The sequence below is a fragment of the Sminthopsis crassicaudata genome, chromosome 6 (assembly GCF_048593235.1).
Source record: "Sminthopsis crassicaudata isolate SCR6 chromosome 6, ASM4859323v1, whole genome shotgun sequence".
Lineage (NCBI taxonomy): Eukaryota > Metazoa > Chordata > Mammalia > Dasyuromorphia > Dasyuridae > Sminthopsis > Sminthopsis crassicaudata.
The window spans coordinates 244,926,817-244,936,577 of record NC_133622.1 but is presented as its reverse complement, the minus strand read 5'-3'; positions in this window follow the sequence as shown (position 1 = coordinate 244,936,577).

Below are 9,761 nucleotides of genomic sequence, written 5' to 3'. Positions count from 1 at the left end.
GATCTACAAGCTCAATATAAATCACAAAAAACCTGATGCTATCCTAATCTAGGTGACAAAATGGACAGAAAGTGGTTTAGTGTCAGGAAGAAGAATTCAAATCCGTCTTGGTAGTGCATAAATACTGAAATAGTCCCTGGAATTCTCCAGCTGCTGCTTAGAAATCAGATTTCCTGGCAGGACTCTTCCCAGGGATTTTCACACAGATGATGAGGTGGATGCACATGTTGCTAGTTTGGTACTCGAGAAGCTCCTAAGGAAAGTGTCGGAGAGGTGAGGTATTAGGTATTAGAGGTATTAGACTGCCTCCCTCTGTTGCATGCTGTGAAATCTGGTCAGTATACCAGAGCCATGCCAGGAAACTTTAATCACCTCCATTTGAATTGCTTTAGGAACTTTCTGAACGTCGCCTGGCAGGTACTGAAGTCCTTTCTTGAGCTGAACTGCCAAGCATTTGGACCTTACTGCAGAGAGTGCAACTCAATGTACATTTGCCTAAAACACTTTTATGGAGAAATCATCCAAAGCAGACCCTGTTAGGTCAGAGGAAGAATTAGGAGACAAGTCTGTTTGAAGAACTTCAAAACTGATTGGCAGACATGGGAGGCCCTGTGCTCTATGTGCAGAAGAAGATGCTGTGCTCTATGAGCAGAGCAGGTGTGCAGCGGTCCATGAGAAACACGGAATGTGCAGATTTAGACATCCCCCTCCCAAGTGTGGACCCAGACTATTTGTGTCCCATATCGCTAGGGCCTTAGAGCTTGTAACAGGTCTATGATCAGACGGACGGTGTCCATTAATCCCAACACAGCGATTTCATTTTGTCCCTCTTTGATTAGGAAGGACCACAACCAACTAACCAATATATTGGCTCAATGTGACTGTAGAGAAGAAATTCACTGGAAGTGTTAGTTCAGAACATCCTGCCCCTGATACTTTGTGAGACTGAGCAGTCATGTAACCTGTTTTAGCCTCAATTTCCTAATCTGTAAAATTAAGGTAGTCTATTATGTGTAGATTTTGATATAAGATTCAAATGAAATAATAAATACAAAGAAATAGACTTTATGATATTAGTGAGAAAGGGGCAAGAGACTTAAGTCAGTTTGCCTCAGTCTCCTCAACTGTAAAATAAGCTAGAAAAGGTAAAGCACTTCAGTATCTTTGCCAAGAAATCCCCAAATGGGGTCATGAAGAGTCAAACGTGGCTGAAATGATTGAACAAAACTAGTCTTTACTAATGTAAAGGCAGCATGATACAATGGACAGAGTGCTGGCCTTTGGATCAGGAAAATCCATGTTCAGTTCTTTACTTTGATACTTCCTAGCTGTATGAACCTAGACAAGTCACTTCCCTTCTCGGTGTTTCAGAGTTGAAATCTGTGACGACTGGATGAATAAATAGATGGATATTTATAAAATATATATTAAAGGCTCACTGGGTTCTAGATAGTGTACTAAGTCCTAAGGTGAAGAGAGGTTCCATACTGGCAATTCTCTAAGCTAATGAAATCACAGATCCTATTTTGTAATGTAGGAATCAGGGCCTAAAGGGGAGCTAGACAGAAGGAAAGATGTAATGAATATAAGCAACATTTTTTTCCTTCCCAGCTAGACTGAAAAAGCTCTGGATAAACTAACAAAAATGTGGGAGTAACAAAAAAAATTATAAAATGCTCTGTAAACCTTAAAGTTTGGTAGAAATGTTGGTGTTTAGTGGTTATTATTGCTTTCTTTGACTCCAGGGTAAAATAGAAACTTTTCTGCATAGCATTTATAACTTTCCATAATCTGGACCCAATCGATGTTTCCAGCCTTGCTATGTTCACAAAGTAGTCAAACTGCCTTTCCATTGGATTCAGAATCATATAAGATAATATTGGGACGTCTGATCTCCTCATTTAAGAGAAGCCCAGGAAAAATTCATAGACTGGCTTGTCCTAGGTTCCATTGGTTCTAAGAATCATAGGTAGGATTTGAATCCAGATTTACCCCAGAGTAGTGGAAAATTTCACCCTATAATCAAAAGATTATAGAGATTTAATCTAACCACCTCATTTTCTATAGGATGGAACTAAGACCCAGAGAGAAGCATTGTCCATGGTTATCCAAGCGGTAAGTGAAAGAGTTGGGATTTGAATTCAGGTCCTGTCACTCCAGGTGCACTGTTCTTTTGATCTCCTAGTGTGGCTCTCCCATAACCTGGTTTAGTCATTATTGCCTCTCAGAGTGAACCAGCTATAAAAACAAGAGGAAGGCAGAAAGAGACAAAGTTTGCCCCGAGTATGGGGTAAACAAAGGCCTCAGAGTCTGGAATTATAGCTACCCTTGTCTCTTTGACACATTAAAGTGACCTCATTTTATCTCTGTGCCTCCATGGCTTCATCTGAGAAATGGGAATAAGAACATTCATATTCCCTTTGCAAGGTCATCATGAGGAGAAAGAGAAAAAAATAGTGTCTTATAAATTGTAAATATTGTGGGAAGATGTTCTATTGTTATAGAATTTTAGAGCTGAAAAGGACCTGAGAACAAAGATTATGGAATGCTGGCCCACAGAATGTGGACCTCAGCCGTTAGTTTGGTTCACACCCTTATCATCTTATCACCTGTAACTAGACTTATTGAAAGAGCTTCATACTTGGTCTCCCTCGCTTGTCTACCCCTACTCCTGCATGTCCACAGACCTGCCCGTGTGACTTCCCCAGAGAGGTCAATATGAATTTCCTTAAGTACAGACCTGACCGTGTGACTTCCCCAACTCAGTGAACTGTACTTCCTATTGCTTCTGGGATTAAATATAAACTTTGCTTCTTAAAAGTCATCACAACCTGGCTCGAATATATGGTTTTAAACTCATTATACAGGGCTCCCCTTCTCATTCTCCACAAGTAGGACCAAATGGCCTCTTTGTTCCTTTCTCATGGGCCTTCATCTCCCATCTCTGTGCCTTTACATTGGTTTTCCCCACAGTTGGAATGCCTTCTTTTACCCTTTCACCTTGTAGAATCCCCCTATTTATTTAAACTACAACTCAAGCATCACCTTCTACATGGATACTTTTCCAATCCCTCCAGCTACTCATGCCCCCAACTCCCTTGTTTTTAAATACATTATATTCATTTTATTTTATTTCAATTTTTCTACAAGTACTTATAAATACGCATTTGTTGTCTTCCAATTTGAACACAAGCTCCTTAAGTGTAGGGATTGTTTTATATTTTATATTTGTATCATCAAAATGCTTAGCACATGGCAGCTTTTTAGTAAATATTTGTTCATTGATTAATTGATTAAAATCTTATACAGTTGTTCAGGATGGTTGGAAATTAAGTGACTCACCTCCAAACACACAGCTAGTTTGTGTCAGAGGCTTGATTTTAAGTCAAGTCTGAACTCTCTGTCCATTCTCTCTCATCATACCAGAAAATGTCAGAACTGGGAACTTAGAACGTCAAATGCCAGAAATTGGAAGCATGTTGGAACACAGAACATGGAAGGTCAGATGTGCGAGGCATCTTAAACCATAAATTGTCAGAACTGAGGAATCTTAGAATTTAACACAGATGATATCTGAGCTGAGATTAAGTTTGGAACATTGAATGCAGAATTCCAGAGCTGGGAGGGAGGTTTAAGATCATCTGGTTTTAAATGGAACTCAGTCATTTGGTAAAGTGGACAGGGGTCCTCCAGAATCCTTTGCTGCTTCTTCCTGGATCATTGCATCACTGTGGACTTTTAGTCATTTCTAGGAAGGAATAATGCAACAGAGAAGTCTTGAAATGTCCTCATGATGGCAGTATTACTTCAAAGATGAATGCAACAAGTAATGGAACAACTGAATCTAATCCTTCAAGATTCCTTTAACTGATGAGAAAACTGGAAGGTTTCTTATGGTTTTGTGAATGGGCTTATACCTTCCTCTCATCTTTCAGCTCTTTCTCTCTCTATTGGATAGTTTCCTTTTATAAACCCGTCCAAATCTCTGGCTTTCTTTAATATTTTTTACATAATCCTGATATTCTTTCTAACCATCATTTCATAACTTTCTTCCCTTTCATTGTCAGATTGCTTGAAAAAGTCCTCTGCACCAGGAGCATCCAATATGAGGCCCTCCAGAAGTTGTAAACTTGAGGGCAGCCATAATTGGGAATTTTGAATAATATACATAAAATATAATATCCTATAAAGGTTAATTTGTTGTTCGATATGACTTTGACACCATTGCTCTACATTCATAACCTCTATTTCCATGTCACTTGCTGTACCAATACTAATGGTCATGCTGACTGATTGCCATCTTCAAGGACATGTGTGACTGGAAAAGGAAGGGACCTGGCAATTTAGAAGGCAAGGGATGATGGATAAAGAGCCTTAATGTTTTAGTTTCAGCTATAAAATTTTAAAGGCCTCCAGGGCATTGAGTGACTTCTTTATGGGGGATTTATGGGAAGATATGGATAAGATTCACATAAAATGAGAAGGCTCCAGATGGGTTACAGTCTGTGCTGGTGGAAGAAATCCTCCCTCCCTGCCCCCTGCAATGAAAGCTCAAAATCCATTAAAGTCTCAAAGAAACCATCATCTCTATTTCCCCTGTGTAAAATAAAAGGCACTAAATGACCTTGCAGGCCCCTTTCTGAATCCCTCCAGATGCTACACAATACTTCCTGTTTCATATATTTGTACATTCTCATATATCTATATACTGACTTCCTCATTAGAATGTTAGCTCTGAGAGTGAAGGGATGGTTTTCCTTTTATTTTTGTATTCCTAGCATTTAGGACAGTGCCTCGTATATAGAAAGGGCTTAATAAATGCTTGTTTGTTGATGGATTACATCTCCAATATCCCACGATAAATTCTTTTGATGTAGGAGAGATTCAGATTCTATGATTCTGTGATGGCCTAGGCCCGTGGAGCTCCACTGGTGACAGCTCTTGCCTTCATCATCACCAATTCTAGTGGAATGGGAGCAAGTGGACAGAAAAAAGTTATTTAGATTTTGCCTTTGTATTCTCAGAGGCTAGTCCAGACCCTGGACCATAATAGTCAAAGCAAAAATATTTATTCAGGTCTCTCTGGCTCTATGCTTAGCTTTTGGGCCTGCTTCTCATAATATCTCTCAAGTTGTATTATTATTTTATTAAATATTATATTTGAGAATTTTTGCTTTAATCTATAAGTAATGGGGAGCAATTGGCTATCTTGAGAGGGTCAGGTGATGATTTTAAAAAGGCATTATTTAGGAAGACTCCTTTCAGAGGTAGAAAAATTCTGTGTCAAATTATTTACATAAGTCAACTGATAGATTTGGTCATGTGAACCTGGGCAAAGCTTGTAATTTCTCAGTACCCTAGTCAGCTCCTTCCCTCCCTCCCTCCCTCCCTCCATTTCTCCTTTTTTTTCCTTCCTTCCTTCCTTCCTTCCTTCCTTCCCTTCCCTTCCCTTCCCTTCCCTTCCCTTCCCTTCCCTTCCCTTCCCTTCCCTTCCCTTCCCTTCCCTTCCCTTCCCTTCCCTTCCCTTCCCTTCCCTTCCCTTCCCTTCCCTTCCCTTCCCTTCCCTTCCCTTCCCTTCCCTTCCCTTCCCTTCCCTTCCCTTCCCTTCCCTTCCCTTCCCTTCCCTTCCCTTCCCTTCCCTTCCCTTCCCTTCCCTTCCCTTCCCTTCCCTTCCCTTCCCTTCCCTTCCCTTCCCTTCCCTTCCCTTCCCTTCCTTCCTTCCTTCCTTCCTTCCTTCCTTCCTTCCTTCCTTCCTTCCTTTTTTTTCATCCTCCTTCTTCCTTTTTCTTCATCCTCCTCCTCCTCCTCCTTCTCCTTCTCCTTCCTTCTTCTGTTAGGGATTTGCTAGTCCCTAATTGATTACATCTCTAATATTCCATGATAAATTCTTTTGATGCAGAAAAGACTTAGATTCTATGATTCTGTGATGGCTTAGGCCTATGGAGCTCCATTGGTGACCTTCTCTTGCTTTTATATCTTTATCATCACCAACATTAGTAGAATGGGAACTCCTTGACAGAAAAAGTTGTTTAAATTTTGCCTTTGTATTTTCAGAAGCTAGGCCAGAGCCTGGACCATAGTAGTCAAAACAGCAATATTTATTCAGGTCTCTCTGGCTCTATGCTTAGCTTTGAGAACTATAAAAAGATGGTTTCAAATACAATCTCTGTTAGTATGGTCTCCTGATTCCTGACTGGTTCCACTGAGCCGTCTAATTGGTCCCTCAGTCAACTCCTTCAGATCCTCAGTTACAGAGCTGGTAAAGTCTTCCAATGTTAAAGAAAATTTTCTTATTGAGAATATCTTACACAAGTGAAATTATAGGTTTATTAAGAATCTTGAGCTATGCTTGCTAATCTTGATAGATGACCCTGGGAAAAGGAGCTAATTTTGAGGGAAAGATAATTCATTTTGAGACATTTTGAGCTTGAGTTGGTGGATTATCCAAGTAGGGATATCAGTAAAAGCAGATAAAAATATGAAAATTGAACTCTGGAAAGCCGACAGAGCCAGAGATGTGGGCAAATCATAGTTTGTCTTAGTTCCTTATCTATAAAATATATTGAAGAAGGAAATGACTAGTATCTGTGCCAAGAAAACCCTAAATGAGGTCACAAAGAGTCAGACAGATTGAAATCACTGAACAACAGCCACAAATTTGAAGCCATGGAAATGGATTGTGGCTCCCAAAGACAATGTATGGATAGGGAAGAACAGAGGCTGAAGAGAATTTTTATTCAAGTACAGATTGTATTAGATAGTTACCTTCTAATCAAGTCTGAATTTTTGTGATTTTGCGACCTGGGGAACATGCACAATTAAGAGTCACAATAAGGATAATCACATAGCAATGAACTTAATTTATAGAATAGGAAAACAGAGTTTAAGTTAGCCTTTCAAAAAGAAATCCTTTGCCACTTTTTCTATTTTGATGGGGTTGGAAATATTAGGAAAGAGTCTTGGTTTGTACTTATTGATGACATCAATGCACTAAGTGGATCTACTCGTTCTCTACTCATTTTTGAGTTATCCATAAGGAAAACACTATTTAAAGCTATGGAAAGAACTCTAAATTATAGTGGAGGAAGTCCCTTATACCCAAGAAATCTCAAGTTTGGTTTAAAAAAATTATGGATAAGGGAACTGAGACTGAGATGAAGATTCTATGGATTTGGAGCAAGAAAATTTGGTTTCCAGGACCAGTTCTGCTTTTATTAGCTTTGTGACCGGAAGATCCACCGGGTAAAGCGAGATGATAAGAAATGTAGAATAGAATTGCTAGTATCAGAGAACAGGGTGAATGGAATAGCCAATCCCCACAAGCAGCCATTTCCCCACGTACATCCTGTCTCTATTCTTTTTCACTCGAATGTTCACCATCATTCTGTATCTCAGTGTTACATTGCTTCCTCTCTTGTTCTCCCTGAAACTCCTAATGATTTTCACAGCAGGCAGCAAGGAGGAGCTTCAGGACAAATAATATCTCATCCTAAAATTAAGTTATAAATTTGTACAATACTCTATCTTATAGGGTTATTATTTTGTTGTTGTTTAACACACCCTCATTGTGACACCATTTGTAATTTTCTAAAGAAAAATACTGAAATGGTTTGTTATTTCTTTCTCCAAATCACTTTACAGGTGAGGAAACTGAGGCAAAAAAGTTAAGTGACTTACTCAGGATCACACAGTTAGTATCTAGGCTAGGATTTGAATTCAGCTCTTCTGGTTCCAAGCTCAATTAAATCCATTGAACCAAATAAAACTGTCATTTCATTTGTTGGGGAGGGGGTTAATTCTACCAAACAATTGAAAACCAGTTGATAAAATTGTATGATGTTTGCTGATTTGTGATTTTAAAGTAGGGAGAATACTGGATATTAACTATGTGCTTTTGGACAAATTCCTTCCATTTGGGCCTCAGTTTCTCTTTTGTAAATTGAAGAGAATTCGACGAAATTGGTATCTTCCAGTTCAGAACTTAGAACATAAAATGTCAGAGCTAAAAGGGATCTTAGAATACAGAGTATGTGAGCTGGGAGGGAACTTAGAATATAAAAGGTTGGAGCTAAAAGAGAATTTAGAATAGAAATTATAGCAAGTGAAAGGTCTCTTCTAGTTCTAAGTTTCCATGTTAAAGTTCCTTCAAAGTTTTGTCATTTTATGTTTCAAGATATTTTTGGCTCTTACATTTTATGACTATTATCATATGATTCTACCTGGTTCATTTAAGTTTTGCAACAATTAGGATTCCATCACCCCACACCCCGATAAACAACTTTTAAATTGCATTTACTATTATAACAAAACTCTGAACCTAGAGATTCAACCATTAGAGACCTCTGCCCCAGGGGACTCGAGCACTTCTACATATGCAGGTTTCTGTCTGATCTCAGTCACTGTGAATAGTGGGGTGTGCCTTTATCTCACTGGAAACCGGCCTGTCTTAGCTTCCACCATGATCCCTGTCCCCCACAGTACCTGAGTTTCAATCAAGGCATTTTTTGAGCACAAACTGTGGAAATACTTTGACATCTGAAATCTCCTGAGGATCAGAGACAACCTGACTTGTCTACACTTCAAATCCCGGTTCAGGGTCTGACAAAGAACATTCCTTTTGCAAAAATTATTATCTTGTTTTTAAAGCCATTTTCTTTTCTTGATCTAAGAAGCATCCTGGGAAGTGGAGATATTTGCCTCTGAGAGCCAAAAGACTCTTTGCTACACATAGATGCCTTTAAATTAAGACCAATTTAAGACCAGTTGTAAATTAATCATCACAAAAAGCTCTCAAATTCTCAGGGATTCAGGTATGTATGTCCTAATAATTAAGTCTTGATGGGCAATAGTTTCAATATAGGTAGGAGGGATGGGAAACTTTCTGGGACAGAGGTTCATAGGTGTGTGCACAAAAATTCCCGGCCCACTCTCAGACAAATAAAGTACAGGTAGAGCATCCCTAAGATAGAGCAAATTTAGGCCCACAAAATATTGGAACAACACTTGGGATTATCCCTCTCCTTTGATTAGGCAAATGGGAGGCTACTATGAGCAGAGGAAGGAAGAAATGACTTTCCCAATGAGCACTAAGAGACCTAAGGGCTCATTTCTGTGATGGGAGCACAGGTAGCAGGGGAATTTTTGTCTTTACATTAGTGCTTATAATATGAAAAGGCCCCAAATTATCCAGAAATTCTTCCACTTTGTGTATTTAAACATTTACTTCTACATGCCGCCATTTCAATAAGGCTCCTAGAATTCTCCAAGAATCAATACCCTGATTTTCTTCTTTCATTTGTTAATTTATTTATTATTTTATTTATAATTTATTAATGAGATACAGTGTGGAAATAATTTAACATCAAGAAATCATAGAGAGTAGCACAGATCAGGGGCCTTTTACATCATGTTGGATGATGATGGGTGTTTGCCTTGGGATAGTTTGCTAAGGTGAATCCGATGCAGAAAAGACTTTTTATTTTTAATTGATTAAATCACAGCAACTTCAGTTAATGTGCTAAAGTAGTCAGTTTCAGCTAAGGAAAATTGATTGATGAGGTGTCCGGAAGAGTCTTGGAAGCCCATATACAATGCATACATTAGCTTCTTAGTTTTCTTGGAATAAAACTCCCATCTAGTATTCCTACCCCATATTTGGGAATAGTGTAAATTTATTATGTGATATCCATTGCTGGTGGGAAGACAGGAGGCATTCTTGAGCTTTTTTAGGCCATGATTAATGAGGAATTTTCTCCCCTACT